At 42.2% G+C, this 18,657-nt stretch overlaps 1 non-coding gene and 1 pseudogene across 1 annotated transcript; one reads left to right on the forward strand and one right to left on the reverse strand.

The window, feature by feature from the left end:
* Positions 1-1,735: 1,735 nt before the first annotated feature.
* On the reverse strand, positions 1,736-1,873 carry LOC119924401. The gene has a single exon (XR_005449120.1). It is a non-coding gene; the product is annotated as a small nucleolar RNA SNORA7 (small nucleolar RNA).
* A 5,689-nt stretch (positions 1,874-7,562) lies between these two features.
* Positions 7,563-16,031, forward strand: LOC119924371 (annotated as a pseudogene).
* Positions 16,032-18,657: the final 2,626 nt, after the last annotated feature.

Below are 18,657 nucleotides of genomic sequence, written 5' to 3' on the forward strand. Positions count from 1 at the left end.
ACTTTATTCTTATAATGCACCAAGAAGGAAATGGAGATTGTCACATTCATTAGCCAGAGGAGGCCTAAAGAGTTTAAAGGTATTGTCAGAAGACAAACGTCAGGTCAGTAGCAGGGGTTGGAAGTAGAACATAGGTCTCCTCACTCTCAGGCCTATTGTCTTTCCATTAGAGCCTACTTCATTTTTCTTCTGCATTATCTCGAGGAGAATCAACTGGCCTTTAAACATTTTGATTGGCATCCATAGAATTATTAGCAATTTTGAAAATGACAGCAGGCAGTGTTTACTTGACTGTATCTTCAATGCAGCTGGCTTAGCAACAGATAGGAACCTCCATAGGTGAAAATGACACTGCACGTCCAACACCCCCCTTCAGTATCCACTAGCCCAAATAGTCACAGAAAGGGATTAGAGACCTGCAGATGACCTATCTTCTCAGCGTTGTTAGTAAGGTACTTATTGCTGCATTTTTTTTCATCATAGCAGATGTGCTTTTAGGCATTCCCTTCTGGGAATTGCATTACAGATTTATCCCCTGGCCTTTCTTTATTCAGAAGATTAGGCATAAAATTGAATAGAGATCCATGGATGGGGAAATTGTGACTGATATTGAAACATTCACTCTCTCGGTATTTGAAAAACAATCTGAACTGCAAGTCATCCTCCTTAGAATGCTACTATTCATCCATCAATTTAAAATTTGGGAGAGTCATGGAGCAATCATCCTAACCAGAACTGATTCACTTCTTCACAAATTCATGAACATTTTCCTCAATAGTGGTAGGACACGAGGAGGAGGAGGAAGAGAAGGAGGAGAGAAAGATCAGGATGAAGAGGAGGAGTAAAGGAGGAAAAGCAGGATGAGAAGGAGGAGAAGAAGAAGGAGAAGAAGGAGCGGGTGGATGAGGAGAAGGAGAAAGAGGAAAAGGAGGAGAAGGAGGTGGACTGGTAGTAACAATAAATCTTGTATTTGTTAATCGCTCACTATGTGCCAAGCAGTGTTCTAAGTGCTGGGGTAGATTTAAAGTAATCAGGTAGTCCCAGTTGAGGCTCACAGCCTTAATTCCCATTTTACAGATGAGGTAACCAAAGCACAGAGAAGTTACGTGAACTGCCCAAAGCCACTCAACTGACAACTCGTGGAACTAGGATTAGAACACACGACCTCTGACTCCCAAGCCCGTGCTCTTTCCACTAAGCCACACTTCTTCTGTAGTGGCATTTATTGAGGGCCCACATGGTGAGGTGCACTGTATGAGGCTCTTGGAAAATACAGAATGAACAAGTGACACGTTCTCTGGTTACAAGGTGCCTATGCTCAGCAACTTGGCATTCATCGATATCCTTTATTCCTCTACCATTGTTCAGACCCTAATCAATTTCTTATTCAAATAGAAAACCATTCTCTACACTGAGTTTTTTGGCCATACGTACTTAACTCTTGGCTTAGTCTGTGCTGTGAGTGCTTCCTCCTGGACTTGATATGTCCTGCTGTTGTGTAGCCATCTATTGTTGTCTTATGCTGTCAAGTCATGTCTGACTCGTAATGACGCCATGGACACATCCGTCACAGAATGCCCCACCTCTATCTGCCACCATTCTGGTAGTGTATCCATAGAGTTTTCTTGTTAAAAATACGGAAGCGGTTTGCCATTGCCTCTTTCCACGCAGTTAACCTGAGTCTCCACTGTCAACTTTCTCCCATGCCGCCCCTGCCCAGCACAGGTGAGTTTTGACTTGTAGCAGATTGTCTTCCACTCACTAGCCACTGCCCACGCAAGGAATGGAATGGAAATGCCTCCGCTTGACTCTCCCTCCCATAGTCGAGACTGGTGGCGTCCTGGAAACTCTCCAGGTGTGACCCTGAGAGGTGAGCCATCTGTAGTACACTTCTTTTTCCTGGCTTTGTGTCCCAAATGGTCAGCAAATAACTGAAACCCATCTCACTGAATCGGATTTGCCAACTCCTTAATCTCAGTAGACTAATGTTCTCTCACTTTGCTACTCATCATTTTTGATATGAAATCATCACACTCTTGACACAACCCTACTTCAGAGCCTACAAAGAGCCTAAAATCCTCCCAGACTAAGCCCCTCTTTTCTTCTGCTCCTCCTCCACTCCCCATCACCCTGACTCACATGCTCTGCTCTACCCACCCTCCCGGCCCCACAGCATATGTATTATTCTATTCATTGTATTAATGATACATATATATCTATAATTCTATTTATTTATATTGATGCTATTTACGTGTTTTGATGTCAGTCTTCCCCCTTCTAGACTGTGAGCCCGTTGTTGGGAAAGCATTGTCTCTGTTGCCAAATTTACTTTCCAAGCACTTTGCAAAGTACTCTGCACGCAGTTAGCACTCAATAAATACAATTGAATGAATGAATGAATACAAGGGAAAAATAGGGCTTAACTGGCATCTTCTCCATCTCTTATAGCTCAACTCTCTCTGCCTTCCCAACAATCTCTTCCACTGATGCCCAACATAAAACCTTTGCACTTTCACCTCCCACTAATGGGGGTGACTCTAATGTAAAGGACCCTGTTTCTTCACTTACCTACAACCGGATACTATTGCTTCCCCACCAGAATGATTGAGGTGCGTCTGTGTTTTATATTGAAGTATTTCCCATCCTGAATCCTTTGCTCTACGGCCTGAAGAAGACAATAAAAATCCTCTTCTGAGAGCCATGAAGAGAAAAATATTTTCTATAGGGACACTTGTCTCAGAATGCTAAACAAATATTGACTTGAACCACCCTCCTGTGATTAGTAAATTCCCCCACTTGAAAAATCTCTCCTGCTTTGGAGAGCTCGCTACTTCTCTATCTATTGTTTGTTTTAAATGTGGACTATTTGGCCACTTATGATTCCATTACAGTGTAGGAACTTGGTGTGTGGGATGTGTTCTTGTCAGTCTCAGTTGGTAATTTGCCTCATTCAGTGAAAATTGAATTGATGAAGTTGCTGTATATACTGTCCGTGTGGTGTCCCCTCTTCGTGGTCATATTGATTCAATCATTCAATTGTATTTATTGAGCACTTACTGTGTGCAGAGCACTGTACTAAATGCTTGGGAGGGCGCAATATAACAATAAACAGACACATCCCCTGCCCACAGTGAGCTTACAGTCTAGAGGAGCTTACAGCCTAACAATATTGTGTTGACAATATCACCTCAGATATCACGTTTTTGCCAACAGGCTGACATTCCTTTCTTTCCAGAGACAATGTTCCAATCAATAAATCAATAGTATTTACTGTTCACTTACTATATGCAGAGCACTATACCAAGTGCTTGGGTGACTATGATATAACAGAGTTAGTAGATATAGATATGTTCCATGCTCACAATGAGCTATTCTAGAGGAAGAGACAGATAATATAAATAAACGAATTACAGATATGCATATAAGTGCTGTGGGGCTGAGGATGGGTGAATTGTTTGCAAATCCAAGGGCAACTCTCCAAATGCTGAACAGGTCTTAATACAGTCCTTGGCCCAAAGTAAGTACTTAACAAATACACAACTATCATTATTGATAGTCAAGTCAAGAACTGTATTAAGCACTGTGGTAGCAATAATAATAATGATGGAATTTGTTCAGCACTTACTCTGTGCCAAGATGGTAATGATAATAATAATAACAAATATTATTATTATTATTATTATTATTATTATTATTATTATTATTTTTACTAATAAGTACTGTACTAAGTGTTGGGGTTGATACAAAGTATTTAGGTCAAACAAAGTCCCAGTCCCATGTGGCACTCACATTCTAAGGGAGAATATTAATTGAATCCCCATTTTACAAACGAAGAAACAGACATAGAGAAGTTAATCAATGACATTTATTAAGTGCTTATTGTGTGTACAGCAGTCTACTAAGTGCTTGGAAGAGTACAGTTCAATCTAGGTGTCAGACAAGGTCCTCTCCCTCAAGGAGTTTACAATATAAGGTAATAATGATAACAATTGCAGTATGTGTTTGTCTTGTCTTATGCTGTCGACTCATCTCTGACCCATAGCAACGCCACGGCCACCTTTCTCCCAGAATGGTCGACCTCCATCTGTAGTCGTTCTGGTAGTGTATCCACAGAGGTTTCTTCGTAAAAATCTGGAAGTGGTTTACCACTGCCTCCATCCTTGCAGTAACCTCGAGTCTCTGCCCTCGACTTTCTCCCATGCCACCGCTGCCCAGTACAGTGAGTTGACTTGTAGCAGATTTCCTTCCACTCGCTAGCCACTGTCCAAGCTAGGAATGGAATGAAGATGCCTCTGCTTGACTTTCCCTCCCGTAGTTGAGACTGGTAGAGCATTGGAAACTCCAGGTGCGACCTTGAGAGGCAGTGGTATGTGCTAAGCTCTTATTATGTTCCAGGTACAGTACTAAGCACTGAGGTGGATGCAAGCAAGTCAAGATCTCTGTCCTACGTGGCGCTCAGAGTCTCATTCCCCATTTTACAGACGAGGTAACAGAGGCCAGAGAAGTAAACTGACTTGCCCAAGGTCGCACTGCAGACAAGTCACACAGCAGACAAGTGGAGAAACTGCGATTAGAACTCTGTCTGATTCTCAGCCTCCTTATGGTCTTTTCACCTGGTTACTCTGAACAGCATTTGGTGAAACCCTGCACCTCAGGGAGCAGAATTAAGCTGCCTACCATCAGTGGATAGCATTTCGAGCAGAAATTAGGAATTTGGACCTTAATTGAAGTACGATGTCAGTCTTTTTCAGGCTGTCAGCCCAAAGCATTCAGGGGCTCATCAATGAGAGTCTTTGAAACCACTGTCTTGGCATAAAGTCCCTGCAAATTCAAGAATCTAGGAGATTCTGTATGTAGCTGCCAAATTCCACACTTAGTATGTGTCAGTCAGAAACACTGAATGTTATGGTGAAAAGCATCAGTGCAATGATTAACACCATTTGTGACAGAAAAGGGTGCCCTTAAACGCCTTTTATCCAGAACTCTGACTGCTGTTCCAACAGAGCATGACGTTTTGATGATAACAAATTCGGGAAAGCCAAACTTGAGGAGGATGACTCCCAGGTCTTCATGATTTACAAAATCTTTTCGTGGTCAATGGAGACCACGTACAGGGCCTATTTTGAAAGAGAAGAATCAAGGTCAATCATGCAAGCCATGAGAAGCAACAAAGCCTAGTGGATAGAGAACAGGCCTGGGAGTCAGAAGGTTGTGGGTCTTAATCCCGGCTCAGCCACTTGTCTGCTATGTGTCCTTGGGCAGGTCATTTTACTTTTCTGTGCTTCAGTTACCTCATCTGTAAAATGGTGATGAAAACTGTGAGCCCCAAATGGGACAGGGACTGTGTCCAACCTAATTACCTTGAAGCTTATATCCACCTCTGCACTCAGTACAGTGCCTGTAAGAGAGTAAATTAATAACAAATATCATGAAAAATATTAAAAACTCTCATTTCTACTGTAATGCAGAGATCACAAGTTTATTGAACTTTTCAACAAAGAACACTCACATGATAGATTATGTCTCCAGTCTGTTGCCGCACCTGGGGTTTATCTATTTCATCCAACACACCACGTTTTCTCTAAATTGATGAATGTATCTGAAGAACATCCCCAAATTTCCCAATAGTGTCCTATCCAAAACACTTAGGGAAATCACACATTATGGAGAACCAGAGTGCACTTGGGTTTATCCCGTTCTGAACATTTGTCTTTAAAAAACTTTCTCATAATCTTACTTTGAAAATGACCCATGTGACCAATTTAATCCCTGTCTCCCTATGGAGAAACAAGGCTTGTTTAGTTAACTCTCTGGTGGAGAGATGCTTTGAGGCCATTAGCACTGTGATGAACAAATCAGATCCTGACATTGCCCAGAATCCCTATGAATAATGCCGGCATGATCTTTTTCTTGGAAATGGCTAGTGCTGTTCTAGATTTGATCTGAATATTTTATTTGCCCAGGGATAGAGGGTAGGAAAGCACATGAAAAATTTATGACCGAAATTAAATCAAATGAGAAAAGATTTAAATCACAGGGCTCTGATATTTCATGGGAACTAAGTCCATTCTGTAGCCAAGGAAAACCTGCAATGGCAAACTAGTAGAGAGAAGTTTCTTCAGCAAAGTTACCAACTTCCTCTGAATAACCTGATTCTTGGAGGGATGCATTTTCTTTAACCACACAATAATCATTCAATGTGCACAAATGGGTGACAATTTGATATTATATCATGTTAGTAGACAAAAAAATATTCTGATGGCATCCTTCTCTTTTTAAACATCAACATTTCTCTTAATGTATGACATTTTTCTACTCATTCTCCTTTTAGAATCATCCCATTGAGTAAGGAGAGTTTGGATTTCAAATAGACCCTTTCCTTAACTCTGTCATATCGCTTAATCAAAATCAGCAACTACCATAAAGGGTAAGTGATTATGTCTATGGTCAGTTACAATTTTGTAGTAAATGTTATATGATTGTATATTGGTGCCCTGGAAAGTTTCCATAATAACTAGGTTCTTGGAGTTTTGTAAAAAGTCTTGAAATGGCAGCCAAAATCTGAAGTGAAATGCCTCAAAGTTTCATTGTGATGTATCCTCTCTGATTCATTTAAACACAAGAACAAATTTGACTTCAGTAAACTGAAAATTTCAGGAGGGAGGATAAACAAACCAGCTTCACTGAAGAGATTTTTGCAAGTTAAATCCATGTGTGTGATTTCTCATTGAAGTCATTCTTTTTTAAAGGCTCAAACTGAAATTTCCAGTGAGCTTCAGAGTTTACAATAATACAACTTGTATGATCATCATCATTATCAGTTATATTTCTTGAGAGCTTACTATGTACAGAGCACTACACTAAGCACTTGGGATAGTACAATTCAACAGAGTTGGTGGACACATTCCCTGCCCACGATGACCCCACAGTCCAGATGGGTAGACAAATATTAGTATAAATAAATGATTCGATATATATAATTTAAAGATACTTATATATCTACAGTAGGTAGATCCCTTCGGCTCTGCTCTCATAATGGAAGTTGTTCTGAGACTTGAGAAGGGAGAATAGGGACACGATATCACCACCAGCCCGCATTCATCCAAGATGGGGATTTCTTTCAGCACTTTGTGAAACTCCTGTAACTGGGCCTCAAAATAGCAAGGAATCAGTAACAAGATGGGGTCAGGGATATATAAATGGCCTTCCCAGGATTCTCTGGGGCATACTCTCCACTCTCCTAATCTCATGCTTGAGGTGTTTCCTAGGTACCTGAGGCTAGCCGTCTAGAGATAACAGCATTGGACCGTATGCCAGAGGTTCCTTTCCCTACTTCAACACTTGTCTCATTGTGAACTTGGGAGACTTAATTAACTTCTCTGTGCCTGAATTTTCCCATCTGTAAAATGGGAATAAGATACCTGTCTTCCCTCCAGTTTGGACTGGGATCCTCATGTAGGACATAGACTGGGTCCCATACAATTTTCTTGCATCTACTCCAGCACCTGGAACATAGCAAATGCTTAATAAATAATTATCAGTTTTTTAACCTAGGCTGAAACATGTTGAAAGATGAGAAACCAGAAAAGGTAAGTCAGAAGAGGAAATAGAGGGAAGAATCACATTCTAATTCCTTTTGTAAGAGTAGGAGTTCACAGGTTGGGTAATAATAATATTCGTTTATTATTATCATTATTAATAATGATGATATTTGTTAAGTGCTTCCTTCTGCTGCCATTTCCCTGGACCCAGTAGCCTGAGTGGTCAATCTGTCTGTCTGTCGCTCTCTTTCATTCATTCATTCATTCAATTGTATTTACTGAGTGCTTACTTTTTGTAGAACACTGTACTAAGCGCACTTACTATGTGTCAAACACTGTCCTAAGTGCTGGAGTAGATACAAGCTAATCAGGTTGGACACAGTTCCTGTCCCGCATGGGGCTCACAGTCTTAATCCCTATTTGATAGATGCAGTAAATGAAGTACAGAGAAGTTAAGTGACTTACCCAAGGTCACACAGCAGACAAGTGGTGGAGCCAAGATTAGAACTCAAGTCCTTCTGACTCCCAGGTCTCAGCTCACTCCACTAGGCCATGCTTGCTCCCATGTCCATCTTCTGTTCTCCATACACACACACACACACACACACACGCACACACACACAAACATCCAGAACCCCTTCATAGGTGCTGAACTCCTTTATATTATCAGAACCATGGAAATGGTTGAGAGAAAATTGAATTATTGCAACATTGTTTTAAATCTGTGTAGTTCTCAATAACTCAGCAGTGTCGAAAGCTTTCTCCAATTCAAAGTGAACATAAACTTCTCCTGAAGGGGAGGAGGGGGAGAGGAAGGAGGGGGCTCAGTCTGGGAAGGCCTCTTGGAGGAGGTGTGTTCTCAGTAGGGTCTTGAAGGGAGGAAGAGAGCTCCCTGTTGCCTGAGAAGGGAAAACTTGGGCTTCTGTGACTTCCCTCTATCCAAGCACCGATATCGAACCAAATGTGATCAAATAGCAGTTTCCATCCCTACATATGTTTCTCTATTAATTCTCCTAATATCCCTTAAACTGTAGGAACATTTTTCCCCTGAATTTCAATATTCATTTCTCACTAGAGGAGAGATGTTGAAGCCACTGGCTGCAGGAAATGACACCGGAATGGCCGACTTCATCCTCATGGGCCTGACAGATTCTCCAAGAGCCCAACTGGTCCTTTTCAGATTATTTATCTTGATCTATATGCTGTTTGTGGTCGGGAACCTAGGGCTGATCCTGATAATCCAGAAAAACTCTCAGCCTCACAGGCCCATGCATTTTTTCCTGTGTGGTTTGTCGTTTGTTGACCTGAGCTACTCCACAGCCATAACTCCCAAAACCTTGGAGAATCTATTAACATCCAGAAAGAAAATCTCATTCATTGGCTGCTTTGCCCAAATTTATTTTTTCATTTCTTTGGCAGGAACAGAATGCTTTTTCCTCTCTGCAATGGCATGTGATCATTATGTAGCTATCTATAACCCAATGCTTTACTCCTCTGTTATGTCCTCAAGATTATGCATGTGGTTTATGGTTGGGTCATATGGAGTTGCTTTTACAAACTCCCTGCTAAATCTTCTGTTCATAGCTAGGTTACCATTTTGCAACTCAAATGTAATTCACCATTTTTTCTGTGATATCTCACCAATCTTGGGTTTGTCCTGCACTGACACACACAACACGGAAATCATGATCTTTATGTTAGCTGGTTCCACCCTTGCAATGTCTCTGATAATGATTACAGTCTCTTACAAGGCTATTATCTCTGCCATTTTGAGGATCGACTCTACTGTAGGAAGAAAAAAACTTTTTCCACCTGTGCTTCCCACCTCATGGGAGTCACTATCTTCTATGGGACTCTAATCTTTACATACCTAAAGCCAGTAAGTCTTCCTCCCTGGGTAAGGATCAGGTGGCTTCTGTTTCCTACACCACCGTGGTCCCCATGTTGAACCCCCTTATCTTCACCTTGAGAAATAAAGAGGTGAAAAATGGCTTGAGCAGGGTGATCCGTCAGTGCCCTATAATGATGTGGCTGGAAGTAGGATAATAGGCAGAAGTCACCTGTTGGAGAATTAAGGGGAAGTCATCAGGGCGGAGACCCGGGAGGAGGGCTGTGGTCCAGGACTTGAAGCCCAGACTCTGTGTGAACCCCTCCCTCCCTCTGGTCCTCTCCACGGGCCTTCTCTCTGTCAGTCTCTTCTGGAGCTCTTGTCCGTGTGGCCTGAGGCCCGCTACCATCACCACCTTCTTTTGCTACCCCTGGTTCCTCCAGGGTGGCACCAAGTAGGGTTCAAACGACCTAAGGACCAGCTTCCACCCTGCTGACCTCCCCTGGCCCAAAGCAGCTGGGAGCTGGGGCAGCCTCATCACTTCACCCAGTCCTAGAAAGGAGAACACCAGCAAGGACCCTCAGATCAGAGCCCTCATCTCCTCAGCCTTGTGTCCTGGGCTATTCAGAAGAACCCAGCATTCTCCAAACCTCCGATAGGAAGATCCAAGAATGGGGGGAACAGGAGGTCCAGTTCATTCCCCACTGCCCCCTCCTCATGGCATGCTTCTTCCCAGGAACTTCAAGAAGCAAAACCTTGTCCTTGAATGACTTCATGTGAAATACATTCATTGTGGCCACAAGCAGACAATATGCTATGTGACTAAATGGCAGGGATAGCCTTATTGAATGAAGGCAACAGAGGTGTGTTGTTTAAGACTTTTCTTGTAAAATTCAATGTCTTCCAGATTAGCCACCGCACAAGATGATTTCTCTCAGCTGCCTTCGACACTGTGGACCACCCCCTTCTCCACAACATGCTATCCAACCTTGGCTTCACAGACTCCGTCCTCTCCCGGTTCTCCTCTTATCTCTCTGGTCGTTCATTCTCAGTCTCTTTTGCAGGCTCCTCTTCCCGCTCCCAGCCCCTTACTGTGGGGGTTCCCCAAGGTTCGGTTCTTGGTCCCCTTCTGTTCTCGATCTACACTCATTCTCTTGGTGACCTCATTCACTCCCACGGCTTCAACTATCATCTCTACTCTGATGACACCCCAATCTACATCTCTGCCCCTGCTCTCTACCCCTCCCTCCATGCTTGCATCTCCTCCTGCCTTCAGGACATCTCCATCTGGATGTGTGCCCACCACCTAAAACTCAACATGTCCAAGACTGAGCTCCTTGTATTCCCTCCCAAACCCTGCCCTCTCCCTGACTTTCCCATCACTGTTAAGGGCACTACCATCCTTCCCGTCTCACAAGCCCGCAACCTTGGTGTCATCGTCGACTCCGCTCTCTCGTTCAACCCTCACATCTGAGCCGTCACCAAAACCTGCTGGTCTCAGCTCCACAACATTACCAAGATCCGCCCTTTCCCCTCCATCCAAACCGCTACCCTGCTCGTTCAAGCTCTCATCCTATCCCGTCTGGACTACCGTATCAGCCTCCTCTCCGATCTCCTATCCTCTTGTCTCTCCCCACTTCGATCCATACTTCACGCTGCTGCTCGGATCGTCTTTGTGCAGAAACACTCTGGGCATGTTACTCCCCTCCTCAAAAATCTCCAGTGGCTACCAATCAATCTGCGCATCAGGCAGAAACTCCTCACCCTCGGCTTCAAGGTTCTCCATCACCTTGCCCCCTCTTACCTCAACTCCCTTCTCTCCTTCTACAGCCCAGCCTGCACCCTCCACTCCTCTGCCTCTATTCTCCTCACCGTGCGTCCTTCTCGCCTGTCCCGCCGTCGACCCCCAGCCCACGTCATCCCCCTGGCCTGGAATGCCCTCCCTCCCCACATCTGCCAAGCTAGCTCTCTTCCTCCCTTCAAGACCCTACTGAGAGCTCACCTCCTCCAAGAAGGCTTCCCAGACTGAGCCCCCTCCTTCCTCTCCCCCTCCTCCCCTTCTCCATCCCCCCACCTTGCCTCCTTTCCTTCCCCACAGCACCTGTATATACGTATATATGTTGTACATATTTATTACTCTATTTATTTATTTATTTTACTTGTACATATCTATTGTATTTATTTTATTTTGTTAATATGTTTGGTTTTGTCCTCTGTCTACCCCTTCTAGACTGTGAGCCCACTGTTGGGTAGGGACCATCTCTATATGTTGCCAACTTGTACTTCCTAAGCGCTTAGTACAGTGCTCTGCACACAGTAAGCGCTCAATAAATACGATTGATTGATTGATTGATTTCCTCCAACTGCTATGCTCCTCATTAGTTCCCTGACCTTATTCTGCATGTTCTATATGATGATGATGATTGATGATGATGATAATGGTATTTGTTTAGTGTTTACTATGTGCTAAGCAAAGTTCTAAGTGTTGGGGTGGACACAGGGTTAACAGTTTGGATGCAGTCCCTGTCCCTCTTGGAGTTCACAGTTTTATTCCCCATTTTACAGATGAGTAAACTGGGGCACAGAGAACTTAAGTGACTTGCCCACGTTCACACAACAGACAAGTGGTGGAGCTGGAATTAGAACGCAGGTCCTTTTGAATCCCAGGCCCAAAAGGGGTCTTCTGCCTCTGCCTCCAATGTTTATGGGTGACTTCTGTTCCTAAATAATGGCATCTAGGGCCCGTCCTTCTTGGCTCTTAGGGTGTGAGTCCTGTGTGGACAGGTTAGCTTGCTTATCTTGTGCCAGCCCCAGGGTTTAGAGTATTCTTATTATAGGAACATAATCTCACAACAAGAACACATCATTCTATAGAGATGAATGCCGAGAAGCGAGCATGCTTGAAATCGATAAAAAATTGTCAAGGGTGAGGATGGAGTTGAATATGACATTGTTATTGATCAGATACTTGTCTTCTGTGTGTTCTTGGGCAAGTCATTTATCTTCTCTATGCCTCAGTTTCCTCATCTGTAAAATGGGGATTAAGATGTTGAGCCCCAGTTGGGATATGAAGAAGTAGCATGGCTCAGTGTAAAGAGCATGGGCTTGGGAGTCAGAAGTCATGAGTTCTAATCCCGACTCTGCCACTTGTCAGCTGTGTGACTTTGGGCAAGTCACTTAATTTCTCTGTGCCTCATTTACATCATCTGTAAATGGGGATTAAGACTGTGAGCACCATGTAGGACAACCAGATTGCCTTGTATCCCCCCAGCGCTTGGAACAGAGCTTGGCACATAGTAAGTGCTTAACAAATGCCATTATTATTATATGAACTGTGTCCAAACTGATTAGCTTGTATCTACCCCAGTGCATACTTCAGTGCCCGGAACATAGTAAGTGCTTAACATATAGTGCTCTGTACACAGTAAGCACTCAATAAATATGATTCAATTAATGAAATACCATTAAAGATACTGAAACATTAAAAATGAAGGCTATTCAGTGAAGTTGCAGTTGGTAATTCCTAGACAAGTGAAAATCACTGATGTCAAGGGAAAAATTTAGAGATGATTGAGGGCTGAACAAGGATTTCTACAGATTCACAGGCTTGGTCAAGAGGAATTATTAGGGGAGATGTAAGATGTTGGAAGGACAATCCATATGGGTAAATATCAAAGAAGCAATCATCGTTCTGTTCTAATCAATCAGTCAATCAAACAAATTTAACGTTTAACTGTGTGCAGAGCACTGTACTAGGAACTTGGGAGAAGGCAATATAAGTGAGTTGGTAGACACATTTCCTGCCCACACTGAGTTTATGATCCAGAATGTATTCCTCCAATTACCATTTAGAGCCACCGTGTGGGAGAGAATTCCAAGTTCCGGACCACCAGTATAATTCAAGGTGGTATTTTTGTCTAATTAATATAATAATTGTAAGGAAGTAAAACAAATAGCCACTCATAAGTGCAATCATCCATTTCTTTGTCAAATGGTACTTTTGTTCCTAAATAATTAAATGTTATAGTTTGCAAATGTTTGTCATGTCAACATTTAACTGGCCAAATATATTTCTATACTTTTCCAACAGAAATAAATCCACAAACACATTTAGCTAAATAATCCTGTGGTCTGCTCTCACTCAGTGGTGCAAACGTAACCTACTACAGCACACAACCCCTTCATAGGCTACCTAAATTTCTCCAATAACCTTTGGACACCTTCTGGCCCCCGTTACATATGTGCTATTGAAAATAAAATTCTATATCAGATTACTCTCTAGATGAATATGTTCATATTAAGCCTTAGTAATTTCCCCATCTTTGCTTAATAAAGGTGAAAAATATTCAGTCTAAACTGGTTGAATCAGATGTCCCCTTATCTGAGTCCACCAGATTCGACTTTATATTTGAAAAGCACAGGTGCTAAAGAATCGTCCCAATTACCATAAATATTTATTAAACTTAGAGGCACTGAATTAAGCACTGGGGAGATTTTTATATGGAAATGAATAATAATAATAACAACTGTGGTATTTGTTGAGTGCTTACTATGTGCCAGGCACTGCACTGCACTGCAGTGGATGCAAACAAATCAGGTTGGCCCAAGTCACCTTCTCACATGGCGCTTACAGTCTTCATCGTTATTGTGCATATGAGGTAACTGAGGCACATGAAAGTGAAGTGACTTGTCGGAGGTCATGATGTAGAAAAGTGGTGGAGCAAGGATTAGAAACCGTGTTCTTCTGATTTTCAGGCCTGGACTCTCCACTAAACCACACTATCAAGTGATCGTGTGGTTGATTAACATGGGCCCTGGCTCTAGTTTGGGGGAAGTAATAATTACGGACCCTTTCAGGGTCTACTTGGAGAGTTTCCAGTACCCTGCCAGTTTCTACTACTGGAGGGATTGTAAAGCAGAGGCATACCCATTCCATTCCTAGCTTGGGCAGTGTCTAGTGAGTGGAAGGCAATCTGCTATAAGTTCAAAACTTGCCTGTGCTGGGCAGCAGTGACATGGGAGAGAGTCGAGGGCAGAGAATCTTTTACTGCGCAGAAGGAGGCAATGGTCAACCGCTTCTGTTTTTTTACCAAGAAAACTCTCTGGATATGCTACCAGAATGGTTACAGATGGAAGTGGGGTGTTCTGGGAGAGATGTGTCTTCGGTGTCTCTATGCATTGGACACGACTCGACAGCATAAGACAGACAGCGAATAGGCATGGAGAAATATATCAGTGCCTCAGAAATACAGGCTAAAGTAAAATAGTATAGCATTGGATGGAAAGAGGGAAAACTACCTGTCCAGGGGCCAACAGCCTTTAGCATGAAATGCCCTAATGGGTGGAGGACTGAAGTGCATTTTCAGGAGTCTCTTTAGCCACAGCAAGAGCTATATTGCCTCATCTGCTTTGTGGGTGGGTGTTGATTGGAGAACCTATCTTCACTGTCAAAATCTTTAGAGTCTTCACTTCGAAACCAGGGGCTTGGATTTTATATGAAGTGAGAGGAATTGGGGAAATGTATTAGTACATTTTTGTGAGGAAATAGGCAGGGCCAAGAGGGTCCTAGGCTGTTGCAATGTGGATCTCAAACACTTTCTCCCTCCCCATCCCATCAGTCAGTCAATCACATTTATTGAACACTTACTGTGTGCAGAACACTGTACTAAGGAGTTGAGCGGTTCCAATATAACAAGCACATTCCCTGTACACAAAAACGTACAGTCTAGAAGGGAAGACAGACATTAATATAAATAAATAAATTACAGATAGGTACATAAGTGCCGTGGGGTTGGGAGGAGGGAATGAATAAAGGGAGCAAGTCAGGGTGATGCATAAGGGAGTCTAAGAAAAGGAAAAGAGGGTTTAGTCAGGGAAGAGAGGTACCTTCAGTAAGGCTTTGAAATGGATGAGAGAAATTGTCTATCAGATAAGAGGGAGGATTTTCCAGGCCAGAGGCGGGATGTGAGCAAGAGGTCGGTGGAGAGATAGATGAGATTGAGATATAGAAATTAGGTTAGCAGTAGAGGAGTGAAGTGTAGTTGGGAGACCTCCAACACCACTAACACCACCTCCGGTGGTCATGGGGAGAGGGGAGGAAATAGGAGGAGAAAGTGCTTAACCTTCTCAGAGGCAAATACCACAGTGAATGGAAAATTGGCGCCTTATGATTCAGAATTAAACATTCAAAAACCCATGTTTAGCATCAGCCTAATGATACAACATATACAGCATGTTAGAGCATATTGTAATGAGAAGGAAATTCAAAATAAAATATTCATTCTACCAATCAAATTTATTGAACACTTACTGTGTGCAGAGCACTGTACTAAGGGCTTGGGAGAGTGCAATAAAGCAAAGTTGGTATTCTCATTCCCTCTCCACAATGAACTCACAGTCTAAAATGATGAAATAAAATAACACTAATACCCCAAGAGTCCATTTCACTTAACACTTCAGGCAGCCTCAACTTTCAATGGGAAAGATATTTTCCAAGCATATTAAAGTGTAATACAGAACCCTGAAATGTCTTGGAAAGTTCTTTTTAAACAATCCATTCAAATCCTATTTGCTCTTTAGCTCTGCAGTTAAATGATCTATCTCTAAGTCCTAAAGACTTTACCTCTTCTGAGTTTCCTTATTTCCCTCAACTCATGATTTGAGTGAGTGTTTGATGAATTAAAGAGAGGGGGAGTTGGGTTTGGGGGAAAATATTTAATTAGCATTGCTTGAAAGGAAAGTGAGGAGCTGGAGATGGGGCCAGGGTGAAAAACATCTCATCTTCTGAGGGAAGGAAGAGGAGGACAGAGTAAATACGTGTGACCTACAAATCAAAAACAAAATGTTTCTCCCTGTCAACTGTATTTAGAATGTTGACTCCACACCGTTCATTTGAAAAGGAGTCATTACATTTTAAATGTGCATAGCTCTCTATGAAATTACTTATAAAGCATCGACTTAAAATAATAAGACCTGAGTTATTTTTCAGACATGATGCCCACAACGATGATTAATTTATTAATAGCCCAGAAGACCATCTCTTTTTTCGGGAGCTTTACCCAGATGTACTTTTTCGTTGCTTTAGCTGGTGCCAAATGCTTTCTATTAGCTGTGATGGCTTATGACCGTGAGCCCACTGTTGGGTAGGGACTGTCTGTATATGTTGCCAATTTGTACTTCCCAAGCGCTTAGTACAGTGCTCTGCACATAGTAAGCACTCAATAAATACGATTGATGATGATGATGTAGCCATCCATAGCCCACTGCTTTACATGATTGTGGTATCCTGGAGAGTCTTTGCCCTGCTCCTGGCTGGGACATATTTAGACACCATCATCAACTCTCTGGTCATTAAAGTTTTTATATCTGGACTACCATTCTGCAAGTCTAATCTCATCCATCATTTCTTCAGTGATACCTTTCCTATCTTATCTCTGTCCTGCAAGAGCACACTTGAGACCGAAATTTTCATATATGTTTTAGGGGGTTTGACACTTGTTCCATCTCTGATCATCATTTTCGTCTCCTATGTTGCCATCCTCTCTGCCATCTTAAAGACACATTCGAAAGAGGGTAGGAAAAAAGATTTCTCCACCTGAGGTTCCCATTTGATGGGGGTTATGTTATTCTATGGGACAATGATCTTTACTTATTTAAAGCCAAGTAAATCCTACTCTTTGGATAGGGAACAAGTGGCGTCTGTGTTCTATACCTATGTGGTTCCCATGTTGAACCCCCTTATCTACAGTTTGGGAAACAAAGAAGCGAAAAATGCCTTCAAACTTTCTCATTCAACCCGTAAATTCAATCTGTCTCCAAGTCCTGTTATTCTGTGTTCACAACACCTCTAGAATCCACTCTTTCTGCTCCGTCTACCCTGCTACTATGCTGATCCAAGCCTTTGGGATATCCTCCCTTGTCTGTCTCATCAGCCTTCTCATTGACCTCGCTACTTCCTATCTTCCCCTATCTTCTAGACTGTGAGCCCACTGTTGGGTCTCTATATGTTGACAACTTGTACTTCCCAAGCGCTTAGTACAGTGCTCTGCACACAGTAAGCGCTCAATAAATGCGACTGATTGATTGTTATATAGGAAAATAGTTCAACAGGAAAGGTAATATTCAAACCAACATTAAGCAACTACTAGCGCTGCCAGTCAAACTATTCATTGTGAGTTGTCAGCAAACTCTCTTTCTCTATTCTAGAATTTTTTATGTCCAGCTTATTCATGGTTGTATAGGATTCCTATCTTTTTACTAGAGTGACATTCTGTTTCTTGCCTATGTTCATTCCTTTAACTTGGTAGCTAGGAAACTGAAAACCCTGAAATTCAAACTTTAATCAATCATATGACCTCTTAAGATGGACAGCATTTTGTTCTAGGCAATGGGGAAGTTAAAAGGAAGATGTAAGATACGGTCTGTAGGTTCAGGCAACAATTCTGTTTCAGTTTGCCTTAATAGCAACTACGTTTCACACCTCAACCCAGAGACCAGTTCAACAGGTAAAGTCACAGGGACCCAGAATGGTTCTATGTCTTCTTTCCCTATTAGGATGTTGGGAAACATAGCTTAATTCCTGGAAGAAGCAACAGCTCTCAACTTCTTCAGTGGACTAAATTCCACATGGCTTTATACTTGTAAGCAAGGAGCACATCTACCAACTCTGCTGCATTGTACATTGCCAAGTATTTAATATTGTGCTCTGCACAAAATAAACACTCAATAAAAACACTGATTGATTGATATTAAAATGATTCTTGTGCTCAGAATGCGAATGATGTTTTAAAATGCTAAATCATGGGATTAATGTTCTGATGAATCAATCAGTGGTGTTTATTCAGCACTTACTATGTGCAGAACATTGTATTAAGTGTTTGGAACAGTACAATACAATGAAGTTGGTGGACGCATTCCCTTCCCACAAAAAGCTTACAGTCTAGTGGGATAAAGGGAGAGAAGGCATCAGAAAATTCAGGGGGTATTGAAGATTCAGAAGTTAAACGATTCAGATGGTTACAAATTGTTTGCAGTTCAAAAGAGAAGCAGCATGGTGTAGTGGATAGAGTATTAGCCTGGAACTCAGAAGGCACTTCTCTCTGCCTCAGTTACATCATCTGCAAAATGGGGATTGAGATTGTGGGCCCCACACGAGACAAGGGACTGTGTCCAATCTGATTCGCTTATATCCACTCCAGTGCTTAGTACAGTGCCTGGCACATAGTAAGTGCTTAAAAAATATCACAATAATAATAATTATTATCTCTTTAATCTTATTTCAAGACAATT

This window comes from Tachyglossus aculeatus, unplaced genomic scaffold (assembly GCF_015852505.1).
Source record: "Tachyglossus aculeatus isolate mTacAcu1 unplaced genomic scaffold, mTacAcu1.pri scaffold_97_arrow_ctg1, whole genome shotgun sequence".
NCBI classification, from domain to species: Eukaryota; Metazoa; Chordata; class Mammalia; order Monotremata; family Tachyglossidae; genus Tachyglossus; species Tachyglossus aculeatus.